This window comes from Chlorocebus sabaeus, chromosome 20, assembly GCF_047675955.1.
Source record: "Chlorocebus sabaeus isolate Y175 chromosome 20, mChlSab1.0.hap1, whole genome shotgun sequence".
Classification (NCBI taxonomy): Eukaryota; Metazoa; Chordata; class Mammalia; order Primates; family Cercopithecidae; genus Chlorocebus; species Chlorocebus sabaeus.
Genome location: NC_132923.1, coordinates 51260396 through 51286474, shown reverse-complemented (window position 1 = coordinate 51286474; position 26079 = coordinate 51260396). Strand labels below are relative to the sequence as shown.

The following is a 26079-nucleotide window of genomic DNA, read 5'->3' as shown; positions in this document are numbered from 1 at the left end:
AATAGCCTCTGCTATTTTGTTGCTTCATCATGCATGGTCTCTGTTCCCTAGTTTGCTTCATGGCACATGGCCTTGTTTAGCTGCAGGGAAGGGTAGGAAATGCAGTTTTTACTCTAGGTTGCTACGTACTTATGTGAAAATTAGAGATCCTGCTACTACAAAAGGGAGAACAGGTGCTGGGGGACACCTGGCAGTCTATACTACATATCCAAAAATATGCTGTAACAAGTCTAATAAGCACAGAGGAGGCTGGAGGAGAATCACCAACTGCCTGGTTCTGGGATCAAAGAGAGTTTCCTGGAGGGAGGAGTTGTCACTTCAGCTGTTTTTTAAAGATAAATAGATTGGAAACTATTCGAAAGCCTTGGTTAACAGGTTGAAAATTTCTGAAATAACCAGTGATACTTTTTCCATTTCAGCCATAAAGAGAAATCAAAGACAGCTGTGCCACCTGGGTTTGCAGTCTGAAAGGCCATTTGTATTTGAAATAGTTTGTGTTTTTGCTTTGGGTTTAGAAATATCATGAAAAGTGTGCCTGTATTAGGGTTCTCTGGAGAAACAGCAGAGAGAGAGAGAGAGAGAGAGAGAGAGAGAGAGAGATTTTAAGGAATTGGCTTATGCAGTTGTGGGGGCTGGCAAGTCCAAAATCTTTGGGGCAAGCCAGCAGGCTGGAATTCAGGTTGGAGTTAAATCTGCAGATCAGGCCAGGTGGACTGGAAACTCAGACATGGTTTCTATGGTGTAATCTTGAAGTCAGATTCTTTCTCCTTTGGAAAACCTCAGTTTTTGCTCTTAATGCCTTCAGTTGAATACATGATGGCCACCCTGCTATGGGAGGATGCTTTGCTTTACTCAAAGTCTACTGATTCAAATGTTCATTACATGTGAAAAATACCATCACAGCAGTATCTAGACTGCTATTTGCCCAAACAAATGGGCACCATAGCCAAGTCAAGTTGACATATAAAACTAACAATCAAAATACCCATTTAGTTGAACATTTTCAGAGGAAGAAATTCTTGCCCACTCTCTAAACTAGAATGAATTTGAGCAGAGTCAGAAAAGCAGAAGTTTTACTGAATTATACCTAGGGTTCCCTAGGCTTGTCATTGCGCCCACAGGTGTGTGGGAGGGGCTTTAGTATATATTTTGCATTGACTAGATTCAGGGGATACCTCAAAAAGGTTCCTGGGCCACTGACCTCAAACTTCATGCAGAACAGCAGGATCTACCCACCTCTTAGTCAGGATGGCTGTGGGGTAGGAGACTATAGGGAGAGCCTCCTAAGAGCTCTAGAGAAGGGCCCTCTCCAAATCTGCGTGGACATGGCAGGCCACAGCCCAGCACTTGCACAATTAGTGACCCTTTCTCTGTCCTTTCATACGAATCTCCATTGTAGCAATGCTATCACCCCACTGTGACTGTCTAGTCCCCCACCAGATTTTAAACTCCCTGAAGTTTTGTCAATGAGTGAGTACCAAGTAAGAATAGATTGAAAGGAATTTGAGAGCTCTCTTACAGCACCTCCAGGTCTCCTTTGGAGAAGAGAGAACAAGTTTGTTCTACATTGCCCCAGGGCAGAGGTCCAAGGCTAGTGGTCCCACTAGAATCTGACAAACAGACATGTTTTGTTCAGCCTACATGGCATTTATAAAACTTGATCGGGCTGGGCCCAGTAGCTCATGCCTGTAATCCCAGCACTTTAGGAGGCCAAGGCAGGAGGACCTTTTGAGCCCAGGAGTTCAAGAGCAGCCTGGGCAACAAAGTGAGACTGTCTCTACAAAAAAATTTAAAAAATAGCCAGGCATTATGGTGAATGCCTGTGGTTCCAGCATGGAGTCTGAGGCAGGAGAATGATTTGAGTCCAGAAGGTTGAGGTTGTAGTGAAAAAGATTCATGTTAGTACACTCCAGCTTGGGTGACAGAGTGAGACCCTGTCACACACACACACACACAAACTGGTTTGTCGTCAATGTTTGAAAATTGGGAGGGGTTTGGTTTTTTTTTTAAGTAAAATTTCTAGCTTCCTTTGAAAAATTTATACATATGAGCAATTTCTACATGGTAGAAGCTGAGTTGCAGCTCTCTCCTGAGAATGGGTGCTCTGCAGTTCACCAGCATAGAGACTGATGCAGAACAGGCTGGGCGTGGTGGCCCACGCCTGTAATCCTGGTACTTTGGGAGGCCGAGTGGGGCAGATCGCTTGAGTTCAGGAGTTCAAAAACAGCCTGGGCAACATGGTGGAACTCTGTCTACTAAAAATACAAAAAAATTAACCGGGCATGGTGGCAGGTACCTGTAATCTCAGCTACTCAGGAGGCTGAGACAGGAAAATCCCTTGAATCCGGGAAGCGGAGGTTGCAGTGAGCAGAGATCACATCACTGCATTCCAGTCTGGGTGACAGAGTGAGACTCCGTCTCAAAAAAAAAAGGAGAGATTGATAGAGAACAGTTTGTGTGTGTGTGTGTGTGCGCGCGCGCGCGTGCACATGCACACATGTGGTCAGGGGAGTTAAAGGGCAGGAAGAGATGGTCTTTAAAAATTCAGATTCTTTCTAAAGAAAGCACAACCTGGACCAAACCTTTTACTGTGGAAGTACTTAGAAGAATACTTTTAGGCATGGAAATGCTGTTATAAATTCAGGAAAGAACAGAGACCATCTCAAGTCACCATGCTGCTGTAAACATGCCCCTCCCCGCAACCAGCCCCGCTTCCTTCTACAATTCCAGTCTGTGTATTTTTGTGGAGAAGTGTACTTATTCCATTTATAATACCATGTCACATTTTCCAACTGACACCGGATAAGTTAATCAAAGATATACACTGCATCCTGAACGTCTGCTGAATTTAACCATCTATTTTTATAGTAACCAAAGAGACTTCCCAGGGGCATTGCTGCAGATAGGGGGTTTGCTCTAAAACTTTTTTTAATGATTCAAAGTCCTTTTTTCGAGTGCTATCAAATAAATAATACTTATATTTGCAGAGGCATTCAATGAACTCCAGAGAGATGGAATACTTGCCTAAGTAGTTATAGTTAGTTAGCCACTTAGGAAGTAAAAGATTGACCCCAGAGGATCTATTCTCTAACTTTCTCTCTGACAAAGGCATTTGGGGCACAGGAAGGCACTTGGGTCACAGAGAGGTCTGTCTAGGAGACAGGTTCTTGGTATCAACGGGGCTCCTGGGAAGATTTCCGCCCATGGATTTCCTAGAGGTGAATCAGCACCACCAACTTCCCATACCAGAGGTGACACCTTTCTCCAGCAAATGCAGAATGATCTGAGTGGTGAAAACTCAGCTCTTCTGTTAAGAGCATTTGCTGGTTAAAATAAAGGAGCTCATCCACAGTGTGAGTTTATATTCTGGGCTCCTAAGGGAAACTTTCAGACAGGTTCCTCTCATCCTCCAAATTAGTTTGTTCTTGGAAAAGAGCCCATGTCTTGAGTTGACCTTTTACATTTAAGATGAGACTTGGCCATTTAAGATGTTCTCTTTAATGTTTGAGTTTTGTTGTTGCTGGTTTCCCTTTAAAAGCAGGCATGCTTATATAGATTCAGTATTATAAGAAATGCAGAATGTCAAAAAAGAAGCTTCCTACTAAGCCCCCCTTCTTTCTCTCTCTCCCTCTCTCATACACACACACACAGCATGGAGAGCCACTTTTAAGCACATAGTATATATTCTTACAGATTTGGGGATGTGTCCACTTGCCATTTACTAATAATTAATTAATAAATAAGATTAGAATACACATATAGCTTTGTATTTATTATACCTTGAAAGGCATTTAATGTTGATCCATGTAGTTTTTCCTCAGTCTTTGTATGGTTTCATAGACTTTCATTCCATTATTGAAGTACCATAATTATTTAAATGCTGTACCTGGTGTGCCCACCCAAAAGCCATACCCCATTTCCTTGACTCCTCATCAGCAAAGCCTCAGATTTGTCTGGGTGTTCTTCCTCCCATGTGTTCTGGGAAGCAATCCCCTGTCTCTACCCTCAGCCAAAGGATTATATCAGGACTGGCATGATGATCTCATTTCGTTTTCAATGATGGGTTGTAACTCATTATTGATCAATGATACTGATAGAGAAATCTTCTGTGGGGAGAGAAATGTCTGAGAAAGGAAATCCGTGATAATTAAAAGAGATCAGTAGAAGAAATTCCTTCTTTGCTGAACATTGCCTTTCTTGAGTCAGGAAGGAGACATGATTGACACACCGGAGACAGTGGAGCAGAAAGGGAAAAGCCTCAGGGTCCCTAGAGAGATCCTTGAGCTGCTGGATTACCTGGTCTTGGACCCAGCTGCCATCCAAACCTCTTGTTTGGTGGATAATAAACTCCCCACTGTTTAAACTATTTTTGTCAAGCTGTTACTTGCAGCCAAAACTATCCTAACTGATACACTTGGGTCTTTTTTTTGCCTATTGACTTTATAAATAATACAACAATGGCTACTTCCAAAGGAGAAGAAAGTACTTTCTGAGATGTGAATGAATGAACGAACAAACAAACATTTGGCAGAAGTATAATTCTTTCATTCATTTACCTATCATTTGTTGAGTGTATAGTGCATGACAGGTCACGGGTCAGCCGGACGAGGTGGCCAAAGAAATAATAAGACATCGTCCCTAGCCTCAAGGATGTCACACCTAGCAGAAATGTCCATGTATAAAAATAATCCTGGCACACCATAACAGTGCGAGAGAACCTGGTAATATGAGAGCATAGAGGGTAGTCAGAGAAAGCTTCACAGAAGACAAAACATTCAAAGTGGGTCTGGAAGGATGAATAAGAGTTTGCTATTTGGGGTTAACTCCAGAAGTGGAAAACACCACCATATTGGAAGGCTTGGGGTACTCTCAAAGTCAGCAAATTTATAGCCTCATGCAAGACCTGAGTAGTAACAGCCATTTTGCTTTTGTTTTTTATAGCTAATAAGAGAAAAAGCAAACAACAGGGACCTATGGGAGATGGGAGATGTGCCCTGGTGATAGGGACAGGTCTGTCCCTTCCATGGGAGGTATCTTTGGAAATCCCCCATCTCCACAGTTAATAAGAGCTGCCAGGCAGCAGAGGGTGAATTAGCACTGGCATCATCAGATACAAGCTGGACACAGCTGAGTGAGACAGGACACCACATCATCTGGGGACAAGAGAGCAGACTGCCACTCCCACAGAGCAGCCTCAATATGACAGGTTGGTCTCAGGCCGACAGGACCTAGCCTGGGCCTGACCCACTGGTAAGTCACCCAGGGCAGCCCCAATTGACTCCCTGGACCCGGCAGCAAAGGCAAAACACCCAGAGAGAGGAAACCTGGATGACTTGGTTACTGCCACCTGATGCTCTTGCGTTTGTGCCACAGGTCAGATTCCTGCAGGAGGCCAGCTCTTTAACAGCTTCCGGTTCCTCCTGGAGTAGTGTTCCTGCTTACGACTAGCTGTGCACAGTTTTCTCGTCCAGGATTTTAAAGGCTGCAGCAATGTGACAGGTAAACAAAAGGTCACAGAAGCAACTCCACTCTGCCTCCTTAAATCTCGCCTATTCCCCAGGTGCAAAAGAACTATTATAGCTACACTTGCAGATGAACTGAATGTCATAAAAGGTATAAACAGCAAGTGTCTTAACGTTCTGTATGCGCAAGAATGATAAAGCAATTCATAGTCTCTATGTGCCATATTAATAATGATAATTGAAGAATTTGGATTATATTATTATGTCAATACACTTGGTCTAAAACATTTCAGGTGTTTGTATATGCTCCTAAGAACGTATTTAATTCCCATGGTCGCTTTCAATGTCTGCCTAGAAGCAGTCCATTCTCCTTCTGCTCTCATAAGTTTGAAGCCAGGTCCCTTGGCATGCTATGTAAACACAGCCATTTAAAAAAATAGAACATGGCCACGGTTCAGCACCAGCAACAGGAGCCACTGCTTTTTTGGGTGAGGAATGATGAAGTCAAAAAAAGAAAAGGAAGAAATCCCCTGTAACATTAGACAGATCACAAGGAATTTTTCTGAATTTTGACCAAGAAGCTAAGATTAGCAGTCATATTGCACCCTTTTTATAATAAACTTTTGGCCTCGATCACAAAAATTCATTCATTTGACATACATCTATATATCAGATACGGTTTGGCTCTGTGTCCACACCCAAATCTCATGTTGAATTGTAATCCCCAGTGTTCGGGGAGGGACCTGCTAGGAGGCGATGGGGTCATGGGGGTGGATTTCTCCCTTGCTGTTCTTGTGAATTATCCTGAGATCTGGTTGTTTGAAAGTGTGTAACAATTCTTCCTTTGCTCTCTCTCTCTCCTGCCACCATGTGAAGATGTGCTTGCTTCTTCCCCTTTGCCCTTCTGCCATGACTGTAAGTTTCCCGAGGCCTCCCAAGCCATGCTTCCTGTACAGCCTATGGAACTGTGAGTCAACTAAACCTCTTTCTTCATAAATTACCCAATCTCAGGTAGTTCTGTATAGCAGTGTGAGAACAGACTAATATAATATCTATCTATCTATATATATCCCTATTTATGTATCTGTATGTCTACATCTATACTCAAATACACACAGATATGTCTTTTATATTTCTGTTACAGGTTAAGCACTGGGAGGCACAGATGAACGAGGACTTGCCATCTAGGAGTCAGAATTAGTACAAATCTTGTCATGTCACAGCTGAAGAGCTGCCACCTAGACCTGTTCCTGCTGCTTCGCTCTGGTTTTCCCATGGCCCGTATGGAAGGGAATCAGGGTTGGACTACCACCATTTTGTGCTCCCAGATTGGAGGATAGGTGAGGTCTCTCCATCCCAGCTTTCCTGGATGATTGTGGAAAATGAACCTTAATTTAAGCTTATGACATATATTCTCTGAAAGGCAAACCTATGAAGTATATTCACACAGAGGGAAAATTTCATTCTTCAAACATTAAATCCCATTTGGAGTCTGGTGTCATTAAACCATTACAAGCCAGTCCTCCATATCCCTAGGTTCTGCATCCATGGATTCAACTACCCATGAATCAAAAATATCCAGAGGTGGCGTCAGTGCAAGATGGCGGCCTCAGCAGTGCTGTTCTCGCGCTTGCGGAGCGGGCTCCGGCTCGGCTCGCGGGAACTGTGCACGAGGTTGGCGACGCCGCCCCTCGGGGCCCCAGATCAGGTGGCAGAGATCGGGAGCCGCGGGGGCACTAAGGCACAAGGGCCACAGCAGCAGCCAGGTTCAGAGGGTCCCAGCTGTGCCAAAAAAGTTGCGCTCTGGCTTGCTGGGCTGCTTGGAGCTGGTGGGACCGTGAGCGTCGTCTGTATCTTTGGAAACAACCCAGTGGACGAAAATGGTGCCGAGATTCCTCATGAGTTTGACAATGATCCATTTCTGGTACAGCAGTTGCGCCGGACATACAAATATTTCAAAGATTATAGACAGATGATCATCGAGCCCACCAGCCCTTGCCTTCTCCCAGACTCACTGCAGGAGCCGTACTACCAGCCACCCTACACGCTCGTTTTGGAGCTCACCGGCGTCCTCTTGCATCCTGAATGGTCGCTGGCCACTGGCTGGAGGTTTAAGAAGCGCCCAGGCATCGAGACCTTGTTCCAGCAGCTCGCCCCTTTATATGAAATTGTCATCTTTACGTCAGAGACTGGCATGACTACATTTCCACTCATTGATAGCTTGGACCCCCACGGCTTCATCTCCTACCGCCTATTCCGGGAAGCCACAAGAAACATGAATGGACACCATGTTAAGGACATTTCATGTCTGAATCGGGATCCAGCTCGAGTAGTAGTTGTGGACTGCAAGAAGGAAGCCTTCTGCCTACAACCCTATAACGGTGTTGCCCTGCGGCCCTGGGATGGCAACTCTGATGACCGGGTCTTATTAGACCTGTCTGCCTTCCTCAAGACCATTGCACTGAACGGTGTGGAGGACGTGCGAAACGTACTGGAGCACTACGCCCTGGAGGATGATCCGCTGGCAGCTTTCAAACAGCGGCAAAGCCGGCTAGAGCAGGAGGAGCAGTAGCGCCTGGCTGAGCTCTCCAAGTGCAACAAGCAGAACCTCTTCCTCGGCTCCCTCACCAGCCGCTTGTGGCCTCGCTCCAGACAGCCCTGAACTCTGGGCCTCCTCAAACTCAATGCCAGAGCCCAGGGCCCCAGTGTTTCCAGACCAAGACTTGGGCCACCACTGTCCAATAAAGTACATCCCAGATGCCACACCTGCTGTGTCCCCAGAGTCTCCAGATGGGGGCATCGGGATGAGGTCCGGGACTCTCGGGTCACCATCCCACAGTGGCTGATCTGCTGCCAAGCACAGAGTGGGGGCTTTGTTGGATCAGAGCGTATTTTTCACCCTGGTCTGGGAAAGTAAAAACCCTCGCTGTGTTAAAAAAAACAAAAAACAAAAACAAACAAACAAACAAAAAACACAAAAATATCCAGAAAAAAAAAAGTTGATGGTGGTGTCCGTGCTGAACATGTTCAGACCGTTTTTGGTCATTTTTCCCTAAACAATACAGTATATCAACTATTTACATAGCATGTACATTGTATTAGGTATTATAAGTAATCCAGAGGTGATTTAAAGTATAAAGGAGGATGTGCATAGGTTATATACAAATACTATGCCATTTTACATAAGTTATTTGAGCACCTATGGGTTTTGGTATCCATGGGGGTCCTGGAACCAATCCCCCACAGATACCAGGGGACAAGTGTGTTTAGCATTTTCATATACTCTGTTTCATCTGTGTAAGACCCTGACGATTCTAAGATAGGCTATCATTTTACATACCACTAAGAAAAACCGGCCAACTAGACTATGGCATGCCATGTGCAATAAGATGGATTCTGATTTCAGAACCGTTAAAGAATTTTTTAAAAAGTACTTTCTAGAATCAGCAAAATCCAAAGGCTTTCCTCTCCAACTAGACTGTGAGTTTCTAGAGGGCAGGGAACATACTTATAATTTTCTGTACTTTGCTGTGCCTAGCACAGTGTCATACACATAGAAAATATACTGTAAAATGCTCAAATGAATAAATGAAAAGTGAATAGTTAATATAAATCCTATGCTCTCTCAACAGGAAAATGCACTGAGTAATCAACCAGCCCATTCAAGTAGAGGCAGGAAGGTCCCAACTGGGCCTTGTTCTTCCTATTGGGCCTAACACTGGAAACAGCCAGACTCGCTGAGTCTGGTGTGCCCTGGGGCAGGCGGGGAGGGAGCTTCCGAACCACAGCTTCTCCAGCACTTGGAGCAGCTTGAGGCTGCTCACCTTAAAGCCTGGTCAACCAGCTGCTGGCGAGACACACTGCAATGCCAGGCTCCCCGGGAACCTATTTATGTTTCTCCTGAAAACCGGTGTGTAATATCAAACTCCTGAAAGTAAAATCACAGTTTAAGTGGACTGTGGGAGCTGGCTATTTCAGGGAACCTTCTGGTGAGTTCTCTGGTAACATTAATAACTACTCCCTGATTTATCTATTTTATAACTTTGGATTTTTGCGTATCCTGTTCCCTTAGAACAAGGCACACCCTTATATTGGGTTTCCCCACAGTAGAGTCTTTGTGCTGGGTCAGTGGCTTGAAGGGTTTTTGCCATGACCGGCCTCTCTCCCTTGAGGGTTCCTGTTCTGCTCAGGCCCCAGTTAGACTAAACCCCTTCCCCAGGTGCCAGGTCTTCCCTGCTGTGAAAGTAGCAAATGGAAACCACGTGTTTCTTTTATTTCACTTTATTTGAAAATAAAGTTACTTCCTACCAGTTTCACTCCAACTTTTGCGAGATGGACTGCAGAGAGATGTACGCTGCACACAACAGGGCATCAGTGGGCATGCCACATGTGTGCAGGGGCAAGGAATGTGCTTCACACACTCAACCCCTGTGTACTGAGTATCTGAGGCATCCCAGGTTCTGCACCACCTTTTTTGGGGACTGAAGAGATGCCCAAGACTCAGCCTCTGGCCTTGAGAAACTCACAGTCTAGTTACAGTAAGCTCTGCTGCATGATACCATGCAGGTCTGAGGCTGCTCCTTTCTGAGAGAGTTGGGGAAGGTTTTACCTGGGGTAGAATCTGGAAGTTGGGTGTTGGGAGAAAAGGAAAGGGCAAAGAGTCACCAGATAGTGAGGCAGCATGTGCAAAGGCACAGGTGTGTGAGAGCGCGGGGACCAGGGAATGATCAGACGAGGGCGCTCTGCAGCCTCCCCCTTTACTCCTACCCTGAGCCAGTGACAGGGAGGCTGAAGCCTTCCCTTGCCTAGGCCCATAATTGCAAGGTCTCCAGGGAACCCTAAACTTGACCTCCCAGATCTCCTGTTTCCCACAAACCTCTGAACCTGCACTCCTCTCTCTAGTCCTGGTGCTGCTGGTGTTGCAGCACCCACTGACAGGAAATGGGGCCCTGAAAAGATCTTTGCTCCTGTGGTTTTGCAGGCTAGAAGGCAAGAGAAGCAGGAGAGGGCCAGTTAGGAGCACTGAGCATGGTCCCAGGACAGGGCTGTGATACCCACTTAGAAATAACCAATGACGTCCTGATACTTGCTTAGTCCCCTTTCCTGGTCCTTCCTAAACTGTCATATGCTTGAGAAACCTGGATGTCCATATGTGCCTGGCCTGTTCCTCTGCATCTGCCCCCAGGGTATGATAATCCCTGGAATACACAAACTCTCATGACCTCTTCAAAGTGGTGAGAGACATCAGAGGCAGTGCCCATGTGTGTCTCTGAGGCTTCAGTCATCATATCCCTAATCTCTGAGCTCAGTCTCCTGGGTTCAGATATCAGGGCTAACTCCTTAATCCCTAATCTCCTGGGCTAACTCCTTAGGGCTAGAGAAGAGCCCAGTCATCATCTGTGGACAATCCTACCACTTATGATTGGCAGGCAGGTGCCATCTGTTTTACTTCTTAACACTATTTAGTCGGGATAAGGATGCAGAATTCATGGGGTGAATTGTGAGACCTTACACTTGGAAGCGACTTGGAGGTCCCTGGCTCCACCGACTGCCAGATCCCTTTCCCACCTCCTTGGCCGGAGATTGTCCAGGCCTCTGTCACTGATGGAGTTGGTGCCCGCTCTGCCTCTTTCCACAGCTCATACTCCAGAAGTGTTAGCTAGTCTTCTTACTATTAGCTTGACATCCATCTCCTTATAGCTTTCAGTAACTGTTTAGGTTTTTCCTTTCAGCATTCCTCAGAATGAATTTAATCCTCTTTCATATTGCCATATTTAAGGCCTCTAAATTATGTGCTTCTTCCCCACGTGCACTCTCAACCTTTTATTTCTTTCTAGGATAAATACAGCAGCTACAATTATTCCTCACATGATCTGTCTTCAGGACTTTCATTTCCCTGGTTGCTTGCTTCCAAATACACCTCAGTATGTTAAGGTCACTCTAAAAATGATATATTGATAGGGTAACAGAAACCTCCAGGTCTTCCCTGATTGCCAACTGCAGCAAGTCTATTAGTTCCTGTAGGATCCTGAAGTGGACTTCTGTTTACAAATCTACCCTCCCTACTGAACCATGAGCACTTACTTTCTTGGTCTCTTGGTTCTCACACCCCCCAACCCCCAATCCCCAAGCTGAACTAAAGGGCAGATGTAAATTTCAGAATCCAAGAGACAACACAGTATAGGAGAATTGAGTTTTAACTTTCTTGGTATTACTAGCTCCCAGCACAAAACCTAGGAGTCAGCAGGCACTCAATAACTGTATGGTCAATCAACCAGTACATTTGTTTAATGTAAATAGGGTAAGCTTGCATGTAGTTTCTTAACAGTATGTCAATGTTTATGGTTAACTGCAATCTCATGGTCTATTTCATATGACCTTCTAAAAGGAAAATCTGTCAGTTCTACATGTAGTGTGGACTTTTCTTAACGTAAATTTAGGACCAGACATTTGTGTAACAAACCCTTCCAAAATTGGGTGGCTTAAAACAACAACAATTTATAATTGTCACAATTTTGTTGGTTGACGAAGTTCAGCTGGGAGGTTACTCATGCAGTCACTCACCCAGGTAGGAGCTGGGCTGGGGCTGGAACGTTCCAAATGACCCCTCATCCTCTGGGGTCTCTCTTCTTGTGGCTTTTTATCACTCAGTATTCTAACCTGAGCTTCTTTACAGCCAAGGGCTGGCTTCTAAGAGGGAGTGTCACAAGAAGACAAGCCTTGATGTACAAGAACCTATTAAACCTCTGATTGCTCCAAACTTACTAATGCCTCGTTGGTTAAAATAAGTCACATGATCAAGCCCAGCATCAAGGTGGAAGGGAAATAAATAAAGTCACGGACACTGTGAGGTGATTCACTGGGGGCCACCAATGTCACAGTCTACCACCATTTATCCTTATTAGATGTCATTGTTACACTTTTGAGAGGGAAGTTTTTTGCTCACATCTTTACAAAAATTCAAATTTTTCAGGATATGGGCTCCATGATGATGGTGACGACAATGATATATCATTTACTGTCTGCAGTATCCTAGGTTGTTCTTTGCATGTTTAAAATTTACATAAAAATCCCAAGGACAGAATTATTGCTCCCACTGGAGAGATAAGAAAAATGAGATTCACAGAGCGTCAGTAAGTTTCTTAGTCTCAATCTTAGCTGAAGGCAAGATTTCAACCTAGGTCTCTTTAATTCCAAAGGAGGTGTTTTTTTCCACTGTACCATACTGGCTCTGAGTCTACTTTTGACTCAAGGAAACATATAATTCCCTGCGAAAGAGTGTTTTTCAAATTCTAATAAGGAACTCAAATAGTCAGACAATGCAAAATCACTTTTCTTTCTCCAGAGTTCTTTAAGTGTTTAAATTTCATTTTATTCTAGGGCATTTTGGTTTCTTTTGCTTTATATAGTGAGTTCTCCTGAGTAGTGAAGGAGCCCGAAAGTGCTGATCATACAGTAGGGCTGGGATGTTCAAATATCTGGATGAAGGTTCTGATAAGACTTCATATAAATAGCTATAAGGCAGGGTTCCCATACAAAAAAAATTGAGTTTGAACTTGAAGTTAGTCTTAACTCCATCTATACTGTCTGGATTGCCAGTGTAATTGGCCTCCAAGTAGAGAACTATGCTTTTTTCTTTATCTACTCTGGTAAATTATTAAAGGGCTCTTCTGCCCAGGGGGAGATCATTAACTACCTGGGAGGTCTGGCAGGTGCAGCAAGGTGAACCAGGGCAGCTCTGGTTGGGATGGTGGGACTGAGCTTCCTCAGGCAGCTTCCACTGCTCAGCCAGAATGAGGGAAAGGCCACCCCTGGGCAGGGCTGTGGGGATTCGGCTGGTAGGCAAGAATAGAGGTAAAGATGGGATGGAGGAAGAGGACCTCCCTGTCCAGCCTGAAAGTGGACTTCCAACTCTTTATGTCACTCAACTCCCATTTGCTTGATGGAATGTGTGCCATGTGCACCTGCATTACCCACAATTCCCTCCTTCCTCTCTTGGAGGGCAAAACCACTGTGTGACAGCTCTTTTACCTGAACAAGTGGAGGCAAGGATGAGTCCCGAATTGGCCAATGGAGAAACAACATTTGTGCGGATGACACAGGAGAGCAGGGGAGGTGAGCAGGAGTGACAGAACCTCAGCTAAACCCGTCATCAACCCAATGTCTTCACTATCCACATAAAGTGACACGGGAGGTTACATGACACAGCCAAGCCCACCAAATTCCTTAGCACCAGAGATGGCACCAGATGGCACTAGAACCCACATCTGCCCCCCCCTCCCAGGCAGGGCTTTTTCCTTGGCACTGGTGCAGTCACCAATCTCGGTAGCTTTCACGAGCCTACTGGGCAGACAGTTGAAAGCACTTTTCTCTATGGCTTTACATCTTGGCCTTTAGGGCAGTAACCCACAGCCTAGTTAGTTTTACTTCCTCAGTCACCCTTCCCTTGTTTCTTTTGGAATGCGGGGCAGCTAGCGGAGGATTTGCTTGACTGCACGTGCTCTCTCAGCTTTTCAATACGTAGAATAGGCCCCAGCTACACCCTGCTCAAGGATCATGGAAGAATTCCTGAGGTAACGTGTTCATGTTCGGTGAGAGTCGTTCTTTACAATTCACCCCTGTGGTGAGCTCAGCCTAATGCAGCCTCTCGTTTGCTCTGTACACACACGCACATGCACACACACACACACAGAGTCATGCACATATGCACGCACACATGAGAAACACAAGAAAGCACCTTTAAAAAAAAATTAGTGGATGATACTACTTTCCCTTTGTGAATGGTTGCACCTGATACCAATCACGGGTTTAAGCTTGGTGAGGAAAGAGATGGACAGAGATAGAAGCTGGGGAGAAAGATTTGTAATTATTTAAACTTATCAAATAGCTATGTGCCTACTCTCCTCTGAAAATAGTGCCTGGGTTAAAAGTCTCTGTACCTCAGGTCACCATCTGTGGGAGAGGTAGATCAAAACATATCATTTTAATCAGGAAGAGTTTGAGGTGTGGGAGGTTAAATGGCACAGGCCCGAGATGGAACTAGCACCCACATCTGCCACCCCCAGCACAGGGCTCGCTCCTCAACCTTGGAGTTGTTGCCAGTCTCAGTAGGTATGAAGAATGTATTGGGCACACATGTTGAAAGCAATGCTTTTCTAGGGAGTTTAGGAGCGAGAGAAGCACGCGCAATTCCCTGTGTTGTCCTGACCACAAAGCCTCTTCTACCTGTAGCAGACAGAGGAGGTGACACATGAGCTGAGTCTGGGAGGAGAAGCTCACACAGGCTTGGGGTCAAGCATTCCAGAGAGCGGAGTCAGCCAGGGCAAAACCACGGCGGCGCTCTCGGTAGGCCTGGGCCTCTGGCTAGTGGTTTCCTTCAACCCACACACTGTGCATGGAACCCACAGAAAGCAGCACAGCAGAGCATCTGCCCTCATGTTCTTCCTGGTGGGGGGCCTCCCGAGGACATTCTGCTTCAGGTTCTTATTGTCTGAGGTCACCGAGCCTCCTGAAAGTATTTCAGGAATGTGGAGTCCTGACTCACTCTCTTCCTTGAGTTCACAGTCTGAAGTTCATAAAACCTCTTCCCCCTTTAGTCATTCTTATTCAAACACTGGCCCACATGCTTCACAGATGGAGCTGGCGGGAGGAATCCTGGGATGCATTTTTTGCTCAGGATGTGAAAGTAGATGAAGAGTTTGGGAGATCCAGGAGCAATCATTCACTAAGAGCCGGACCCCTGCGGCAGGGACTGGCTAAATGCACAGAGACTGGCTGGCTCGCTCACAGAGCGGAGATCACTGGCCGAAGGGAAATGCCACGAAAGCATCCTCTCTGTGCCTCAGTTTCCTCATCTGTAAACAGAGACAATAACCACACCTTCTTCAGAGAACTGGATGGGGAGTGAGTTAATCCACATAAAGTAGTTAGAATATAGCCTGACACATAATAAGTGCTCAATAAATACTAGTTTATTGTTCATACTATTGCTCATTGTTGGCAGAGTGAGTTGTCTACACACTAAGTGGTGTGGGGAAGAGGAGGTCTTCCTGGAATAGGACTGCGTGGGATAAACCTGAAAGGAAAATGCCCAGTGCCGTGTGTGAGTTGTGCGGATGGGAAGGCCTTCAGACATCATACACACACAGCAGGAGGGGCAGCTTGGGAGAGAAGAAACTTCAGTGGCACATCTGGCCTGATGCCAAAGTTTCAATCCATGCACTTCTTCTGGTTAGAAACAATTATAAAAATGTCCAGGGAATTAACAAAGGGGATGCAGGAGAGATGCTTGGAGTATGGGCTGGGCATACACATAGCCCAGCATGGGGTTTCAAATTGGTGTTATTCACCTTACTTCTCCTGCTGCCGTGTAGGCAATGAAATTCTCAGTGAGGCAGGCCACAGACAGATGAGATGCTGTTTTCCTCCTTTCTGACTGCAGCTCAGTTTAGAGGACTGAAAATGCTAGGAGACATCTAGTCCACCCTCCCTCTACTCACACCGCATCTTGCCTCAGAGCTGGTTTTGACATCTGTCCTAGAAGACATCATCCATTGCCTTGATTCATGGGTATGAGTCTAAGCAATCTTAACCACTGCTGGGATTACATTTGGACAAGGAAAAGCTTTCTCTGCCTTTCAGAGCACTCTACAGAGAAACTCTAACTTTAGCAAGGCTCTGGGGACCCCAGGGGAGATCCAGAGAAGTACAGCACCCAGCCCAATGGAGCCTCCAGAATGCATTTCGAGGGACAGTACTTTAGTTCTTCCCTTGACCTCAGTCACTCTCGGTCATCCCTTGTCCCCAATCTATTCCAACTGGAAAGGCTGAGTAGCTGCTTCTGCGCATGTCTGTTATTGCAGTGACCACAAAGTAAGAATCTTAAATGAATTTGAAAGCCCTTAAAAAAAGAGTAAAAATAGTCCTAGTGGAAGAGATGGTTTAGGAGTTTCACAGAAGGGAATTAGAAGAAGCCATTATTGACTCAAAGAAAAAGATTACTAAATAGATAGGAGAAGGTAACCTCTGCCCTACTTTCAGACCAATGAGTAGATATAAATGACACTACACTCTTGCGCGTCATGAAAAGTAACTGGACAGTTGAGATGAGGTGATTCTTGAAAGAAGGAAAGGCTATTAGATTCCTTACTATTAATCATTAAGATTCCTGAATTTTTTATTAACCAGCCTTTTTTTCTAATGACAAAATATATCTTTATGGTACATAATTCAAACTGTAAAGAAGGGAATGAGGTAAAAAGTAAAATTCCTTTTCTCCACTCCACTCTCTCCTTCCCACACCTCCCTGCGGAAACCACTATTAACAGTTTCTTCTCCATCTTTCCAGAATTGCCTATGTATATTCCAACCTCCTCTGACAATCTTCTCTTTTTTACTCATCCACAAGAGGCCTTCCAACTTGGCATCTCACATCATGATACCGCCTTTGTCTGGGAAGCTTTTCTCCTCTTTGCACGGCTCCCTCATGGCTGCTACAACCTTCTCGGAATTGTCAGCTACTCAGAGAGGTCTCCTGTGACTTCTCTATTTAAATAATCCCACCACCATCACCATTCTCCACCCTGACACTACCAGTGTCTGCCCAACCCTTAGCACAATGTCCAGCACACAGTATTTTGATCAATACATGACGGATGCGTGAGTGAGTACATTAGGTGTATGCACATGCATACATATGCATGTATTCTCCCCACAAAGTATAAAGGGGATGGTATTACAGAGAGAATTCTGTAATTTGCTTTTCTACTTCACAACATATAATAAAAAACAATAATGATATTTCTTAAGCACTTATGTTCCAAGGACTGTTCTAAGCGTTTTACATGTATTCTTTCGTTTAATTCTTACAACAGCCCCTTAAGGTGGTAATAATACTACCTGACTTGCCAGATAAGGAAACAAAGAAATGGAGACATGGGGAGGTTAAAACACAGCTTGCAAATGGTACAGCCAATGCATACATTTACACCAGTCATAAAATGGCTGTTTAGCCTTAATTCACATATTAACATATTTTGTGGCAAAATATACTCAACATAAAATTTATCTTTGTAACCATTTTTAAGTGTACAGCTTAGTGGCATCAAGTATATTCACATTGTTGTGCAACCATCACCACCATCCATCTCCAGAACTTTCTCATCCCAAACTGAAACTCAGTACCCATGAAACACTAACCCCCCAGGTTCCCCTCCCTCCAGCCCCTGGCAACTACCGTCTTATTTCCTGTCTCTATAAGTCTGAGCACTGTAGGTCCCTCATAGAAGTAGAATAATATATTATTTGTGCTTTTGGGATTGGTGATTGGTTTGTTGCACTTAGCATGTCTTCCTTATTAATTAATATCTGATGAATAACTTTATTGAGTAAAATATTTGAGCACATGATACAAAATTCAAAAGGCATAGAATCAGAAAGCAAGTTCTCCTCCTACTTCTGTCTCTAGGTACCCCAGGGGCAACCACTCTTCCTAATGTCCTTCCAAAGATGTTCTAAGCATGTACAATTATATTATTTGTATGAGTCATATATGTGTACATATTATACATCTATTATACATATATGACTCATACAAATAGCATACTATACATACTGTTCTGTTTCTTGCATTTCCCATTTAACTCTACACCTTGGAGATAGTTACATGTCAATGTACATAGAACTGCCTCTCAGTAAACATAATTTACATAAATATATACAGCTGTACACTTATATTCACTTTTGTATGTATGTTTCAACAGAAACATAATTTACAGTTCAAAACATAAATTATGTTTTTCTTGAAATATACATACAGAAAGTGAACAGCTGGATACATTTTCACAAACTGAACATACCCCTATAACCAGTACCCTGAAGAAGAAACATGACCAGCATTACTAGTTTCCCAAAAGTCTCTCTTTTTTTTTTTTTTTTTTTTTTTTTTTGAGATGGAGTCTCGGTCTGTAGCCCAGGCTGGAGTGCAGTGGCCGGATCTCGGCTCACTGTAAGCTCCGCCTCCCGGGTTTACGCCATTCTCCTGCCTCAGCCTCCCGAGTAGCTGGGACTACAGGCGCCCGCCACCTCGCCCGGCTAGTTTTTTGTATTTTTTAGTAGAGACGGGGTTTCACCGTGTTAACCAGGATGTTCTCCATCTCCCGACCATGTGATCCGCCCGTCTCGGCCTCCCAAAGTGCTGGGATTACAGGCTTGAACCACCGCGCCCGGCACAAGTCTCTCATTTTTTATTCCAGACATTACTCACCTTCACCAATGGTAACTACTCTCCTGACTTAACAGAATAGATTAGTTTTGCCTGTGCCTGTAGTTTTGTTGTTATGGTGGTGGTTTGTTTGTCTGTTTGTTTTTTAGAGACAGGATCTTGTTCTGTTGCCCAGGCTGGAATGCAGTGGCACAATCATATCACACTATAACCTCCAACTCCTGGGACTCCTGGGCTCAAGTGATCCTTCTGCCTCAGCCTCCCAAAGTGCTGGCATTACAGGTGTGAGCCACTGCACCAAGCCCTGTTCATGTAGTTTTTATGAAAATAATCCTGCTGCATACACTCTTATGTCTGGTACATTTCACTCATCCTTACGCCTATGAGATTCACTCACGTCATTGACCTTCAGTTGATCCTTAACAACATCTTCGGATAAGTGAAGGCCCTTGCTGCTGTGGATGAGCCCAGCTGGCCTGAGGTCTTATATGTCATATCCACCTTCTCTCAGTCTTACGCTCACAACCTTTGAATTTCTTTAAACTGCTTTGTAAATGCCGTAAAGAGTCTACATGTAGCCAAAATTCACCTCCAGATGTATCTAATGATTAAAACCAGCAGCCCCCAGCTGAGGTTTGTGTAGAAAGTTACATCAGAGTGAGGAGGGGGGAAGGAGCACAGCCTTCCATTCTGATCAGCGTCTCTGCGCCCACAGCTCAATAAGACATGCTTTTTGAGGCCTCATCCACTCAGCCCAGAACTCAAATCTCAAATTCCCCAAACATGAGGAATCATGACAAAGCACTGGTTTGCATTCCCTTGGCAAATGTTACTTTAAAAGTAGAGTCAAAACTACTTCCAAGTAAAGAGCAAAGCAGCTTTAACCAATATCAGCAAAGGGTCTAAGAAAAAAGATGTGGCTAATGTATTCCGGCTGTTTGCTTTCTTGTGCCCTAAGACTCAGGAGAAAATATCAGTTTGGGAAAGAAGTCATAACACATGGGGCAGGAACAAAATACCAACAGAGTGAAGTTGCACATGCTGTCCAACCTGGTTGTCTGCTTATGAATCTGAAATCCCAGACCTTCACATGAGTCCCCAACCTCACCCCATCCCTAGCCTGGCACAGACAGGAATATCTATTTCCAGATATGAGCTGTTACATAGCAGAACCAATCTGTACATCCGTGTGGGGCCAATCGTCAGTGCTCTGATTGGCTCATCAGCCAACATGCAGGGCTGCATTCCTGTGGTTCACCCTTCCAGAAGGGCCTTTCCCAACACCACATGCTGCCTGTGCTGGGTCCAGCAAGAGAGGCGGAGGCAAAGGATGTGTCTCATGGCACCACAGGCTCTGTTTTACCAGAATAATACTGTTCTTTGGCCCATTGCATCCGTTCTCCCCACATGGGCCTTCTCCTCACGTGGACCCTAAAATTCCTCTTCTCTATTTACCTGCCAACCTGTAACAGATAATTATAGTGGCTGCCAGACATCCCTTCAAATTCGTCATGATCTCATTCAGTTATTCTAGCAGCAAAAAAGTTACAGAAAACCCAAGATAATATTAAAAAAAATTCATCCTCTGGCTTTCACCTTTCTTGTGGCAGGCAAGAAAAGGTAGGAAGAATAAGCATAGGAAAAGAAAAGTAAGAGCTTGTGGGGCAAGTTGAAAATAAACCTTACCAAGTCCAGAAAGAATTTTCCATTTAAATGCTTTATAACAATTTTCTCTGATGAGTAGTAGAGTGCGGAATAAGACATGTTACTTTTTAGTGACTTTTCAATCTGGCATCTATTGAAAAGTGTTTTATACCCACTGCAGCCAAGATGAGAGGGTGCAGGGGAGACCACATACTCTTCCAGCAAGGCAGGGATAGAGAGCCCCTGTCACCAGGGGCTGCTGTTTCTCTGGCCCAGGAACATGTGGAGGCTACTCCTGGATAACTACACACTGTTCAGCTGTATTTCATGCAATTATATCACATTCCTTCCTGGAAACTTCTCCAAAAAGAGAGCAGAGATGAGAAATACTCATAGAGAAGGCTTTCACTGGGGCACACAAGCTGAACTGGCAGGAATCTGAAGAAGGCAAAGCAATGGAATGTTAACCTCGAATGAGTGAACAGGAGATAAGCAAACATCAGCTGACAGAGCAAACACCCCGGAAATATGACCTGCCTACCTCGGGAAGGGCTAGAGCTCTTGAATTAGCCTTTAAATGGAAGGAAGTTCTTCCTGACTTGGATTTTGAAACCAAGACTGAGCAAAAGCTTCAGTCTTCATTCCTGAGATGAAGTTTAGAGTGCAAAAGATTTCGAGTGCAAAAGATATTGAGGACAAGCCTCTTGTGAACAGAAGTTCCAAGAGTCAACAGTAGCTGGCAGCAGACAACCTCTCCAGGCTGGAGGGTGGCAGAACCCAAGAGGGCTAGTGCAGAAGGCATCTGAGAGATGGCCCAAGGCTGTCCTTTGCTTTTCAGATGAGGAAAAGGTCCAGAAAGGGCTGTCTAAGGTCACATAGCTGGTTAATGACAGAGCCGGGAGCAGAGCCACATTGAGCCAAGTTGTATTCCTACATCTCCACCAACGTGTAACCCAAATCAAAATAATTAGGGGGCAGAAGAAAGGGGAAAAGTTATGGTCTTTGAAAGTCATTAGTAATCCTATTATTAGACACATAATTAATATCATTTGCCAAGTAAACATACTAATGTCTTAAACATGAGAGGCAATGTCTATTGCACTAATGAGGTGACTGGTACCATAGCCATTTATGGCAGATATACTTTTCCAAATTTAAGACTTTAGCATACACATATACACATATACATATGGAGAGAGAAACAGAGAGTTGATTTACGTATATATTTCCCATCTAAATACACACCTTGACTATTTTGCCAGGAAAACAACCAAACAACTTTCATTGTGGTATACAAAGAATGATGACAAAGTTACATGGCTTGTAGTTTAAAAAGAAAGTTTAGGTTGTGTGTGGTGGCTCACGCCTGTAATCCCAGCACTTTGGGAGGCCAACGCGGGTGGATCACCTGAGGTTGGGAGTTTGAGACCAGCCTGACCAATATGGAGAAACCCTGTCTCTACTAAAAATACAAAATTAGCTGGGCCTGGTGGCACATGCCTGTAATCCCAGTTACTCGGGAGACTGAGGCAGGAGAATCACTTAAACCCAGGAGGCAGAGGTTGCGGTGAGCTGAGATTGCAGCATTGCACTCCATCTTGGGCAACAAGAGCAAAACACTGTCTCAAATAAATAAATAAATAAATAAAAATTAAAAAAGAAAGTTTAAAAACAAAATTGCTTGGGTGCCTCCACCTTGCCTTTTCACTCTCTATTAGTTTTTAAAGAGTGACTTGAGTCACAATGAAGGTGGAGAAAAAGCAGAAGCAAAGACAGAAGCCCATTCAATCAGGACTACATATGCTTTGCAGGTGAGGAACAGTTGGCCCAATTGTGAAGTCTCCAGGCTGGGGCAAGGAGGGAAGGCATGCCCAGGAAAAGCATAGGTGAGCTGTGATAGTTTCTATGCTTATTTCTGAAGGCCCATCAAGGAGCTAAGAGAAACTGGAACATCCTGTTGAGGGAGGGTGCAGATTTTTTCCTTCATTGTTTCCTAATGTAGGTTAGAACACAGATGGTCTAGAACACTGAAAAAGACCTTTTGTATTCTATTCAAGACAGATGAATGACAGTACAGTCACAGCCAATTAGGGCTAGAAGGACCTCATAAATCACCTAGTCTGACATCTTCATTTTCCAGATCAAAAAATGGGGCACAGATAGATCTAGCAACTTGATTAAGGTGGGCACAAGCTCTCAGAGTGTGTTTTGCCAACCTCTAGGGGGTATATTGGAGCTGGGGGGTGGGGTGCACAGACAGCATTCCAACAGGTCTGTAGATTTTTCGAAATGCAAGCCAAAATGCACCAAGTTGTGTGCAGAGTTTACTTCCCCGGTTGATTTCATAAGTTAACTTGAAAATTAAAATATTACAGTTATAATAATTATCCTGTCTTCCAAAAGTATTCATTTGGAGTGTAAGCACTTCAAACATGATCTTCTGTTTTCCTAAAGGTGCTGGAGCACGGGAAGGCTAGCCTGCTGCCCGCCACATGGAGTGGGAGGATCATGGAGCCTGAAGCTGAGAGGCCACAGTGCTGCACCTGGCATATATCACCAACTTGCGGTGCAACTTCATCTCATTGACTCCGCATTCTCATTGTTTGGAGTGGATCACCTGCAGTTCCCTTGACAGCTGAGAGTCTGTACTTTTCTATGTCGTCCAGTGTGATGACAACTGTCTACACAACCAAGTCTGGCCAGCACTGAACACACTCAGCCTCCCCACAGTGCTCCAAGTCTCAAAGCCCAAACTGCAGCCAAATCTTGGCAGAGTGTTGTCCTTTGGTCAGGCCAGAGCACCTTTCTGAACATTTTTAGACCATTCCTTGAATGAGCCCAAATTCTTGGCACATAATTGGGACTGCTGCCATCACTCCAGAACCATTTATGAAGCACTTACTGTGTACAATGTTCAAGACCTTGTTTTGAACATCTTGTTTCCATCTAGACAACAATGATGCAGAGTAGGAGTTGTCATTCCCTGTTTCAGAGGAGAGTCAAGGTCAGCCGTGGCCCAGTAACTTGCCCAAGGCCACACAGCTATTGGGTGGTGGAACTGAATTAAACCCTCCACTTTTTGACTCTAACACCCTTGCCTCCCTCCTAAGGGCACAGGCACACCCAGCTAGGCTGAGAGGTACTCAGGCACTCTCAGACTTCATGTTTGTCATGCATACCTATGACTTCCTTCGACTTCCCTGCAAATTTCCACCATATGCATTTCCATAGCAACATTGCAACACAAACACGGTGTAATCTTTGTCCACTGCAGTACATAGCTTGAAAGGTTTTTTTTTGGTTTTGTTTTGTTGTTGTTTGTTTTAAATAAAAAAGAGCTGCATATGTACACAGCTGACCTAGATCCCATGGCAACAAATAACAGGTATAAACTTGGGTTCTTTTCCTTTTCTTTCTCTAAATCTTTTTATTCTTTTCTCTTCTTTGCAAGGTAATAGTTTAGAACATCAAAAACTGGGTTGCACCACTTGAGATTAAGCGGGGCCCCAATTCGGTGACCGCTGTGCCGCCAGCCTGGCGCGGGCCTCCTGCAAGACAATGGCCACAACCTGACGCGCGAGCGCCAGCCCCAGCCCGGGAGTCTCGCCGCTGGAGCCTGACGCACGCGGAGACCCAGGGGCCGTGCCCCAGTTTTGTGGAACCTGAGGGCGGCTCGGGTCAGGTCCCGGCGGGCGGACGAGCGCGACTCGTCCCTCAGGACCGACGGCGTGTGGCTGCGGGGGCAGAGGGTGACCCTCTCGGCCCGGCCGCTCCAGCGAGGGGATGCGGGTAAGACCCACCCCTGCCATTGCCGCGTGCCAGCCCCAGGTTACCCTCCCGGCGACCCTCCGACGCGGTATTGCTGTCAGACACATTTTACAAATGCAACCCTCCAGCCTCACGAAGGCCAGCACCTGGCCCAAACCCACAGGCTAGGAAGGGAGAGTGCAGGGGTTTGAATCCAGCGCTTTTTAAAAATTTTGTTTCACTCTACTTCCCGTGGCTCCTCGCCCCAAGGGCATTGTGGAACTATCTTTGCCCAGGATCACTTATCTGAACTCCGTGTTATGCTTCCTTCCCGGGCAGTCCCTGGGTGCAGCTTCCGGACGGGCTAGCTTCGGAGGCATTCCCTTCCCTGGCTGATGCAGGAAGGTGGGTTTGTCTGTCTGTAGTCCGGTCCCTGGTTCTCCCCTCTGATTCTCCCTCCTCTCAGAGCCCCAGCTTTTAAAGGCTTCATATATCCTGACAAATGGAGATCCACTGGCATGAAGAAATTCTCAAGCAACTAGGCAATTGCGATTGTGCAGGGGCTTGCCCCGATCCAATAGTAAAAGGTCCAGCCTTCACTAGCTGAAGGTGAGGAGGAATTTTACTGGGGAAATGTCATTTTTTGTTTCACTGTCATGAATCGAGTGAAACTTATTATCACCAGAAAGGTTCCTTGCCTGCTTCCTTGCTGAAATTGTGCTGAGGTATCCGATAGCCTACTGAGGTGGCGGGTAGGAGGCTGGACAGCCAAGTGGTGATAAGAAAACCTACCATTTCAGTAGTACTCACTCAGTGCCAGGTGCTCTGAGCAGCTCTCTATAACACTGCCTCCTCACAAACCCCAAAGGCAGGATTATTATATTATTATATAGTCAGAATATTAACATTAATATGATACTATTAATAATAATATTATTCTTGCTTACCACGTGAGGGATCCAAAGCTTGAAGAGGTCACCTATCCTGTCTAGATTCTGCTTCTGATTCTAGAGCCCGCCAGGAGTGATTTCCCCATAGAAGGGGAAGGGGCTGCTCAGCAGAGAAACAGAAATAAGATTGTGCCAGGAGAGATTGCATTATTCCTCAGATTCTCAGGCCGACTTGCACAGCTTTAGGATAGGGAGTGGAAGAAGAGTGGAAACACCCCTACCTCTTTGTCCAAACCCACAGTGAGATCCAAGGCTCAGTCAGGAAGGCTCTTCATTTAGTCAATTGTTTTCTGTTTTCAGAACTAAAGTGGAAGTGACCCAGTGAGGAAGGAAAATAAGCAAAGAATAAGCATGATCTGCCTTGGTCACACAATTAAAATACATATGCTCCTAAAGGTACACCACTCTTCCACCCACCCCTTCAGAGTGAGAAAGGCCCTTTTTGCCCTGGAAGCCTACTGAAGTATTCTACTGGGGAAGTATTCTACTGAAGTATTCTAGTGGGGAAGTCCCTGCTCCTTCTGAAGGAACACTGAAAGAAACCTTATTCCTTATAGTGCAGTCACCCAAACGCAGAGAGGCATTAGACACAGTATGTGAACAAAAGCAGGCCAGAGGATGCACACCCAGATGCTGTCTTGGCCAGGTTGCAATTTGAATGATCTAATGTTTTCTGGCTTCTTCTTGCTTTGCTTTTCCAATTTGGTTTGGATATTTGCATTACTGTATTATTTTCCCTGTACAATTGCTGTTGTCTGTACACAGTTAGGTCATTTTCACAGTTGGGTGAGGACACACTTCAGAAGTGAGATGAGCTACAGCTGCTAGCTGGCTCCCTCCTGGGATGTATATTTAGATCCCTTTCTTGTTGGTCCCAAAGACTACCTGTACCCAGGGTCTGAAAATTTTAATTTAAGTCATCTAACAAGTGGAAAGAACTACAGCATCCCCTTGTAATGGTAGGTAAGAGACATCTTATAAGTTTTGGGTTGATTTGCTGATCAATGGTTCCTTGGGCCTAACCCCATACTGTTAAGCTCCAAACAAAAGAAAG

General features: G+C 45.0%; 1 pseudogene; it reads left to right on the top strand.

Annotated features, from left to right (window-relative positions):
- Positions 1 to 7062: 7062 nt before the first annotated feature.
- Positions 7063 to 8328, top strand: LOC103224513 (mitochondrial import inner membrane translocase subunit TIM50 pseudogene; annotated as a pseudogene).
- The last annotated feature ends 17751 nt before the right edge of the window (positions 8329 to 26079 follow it).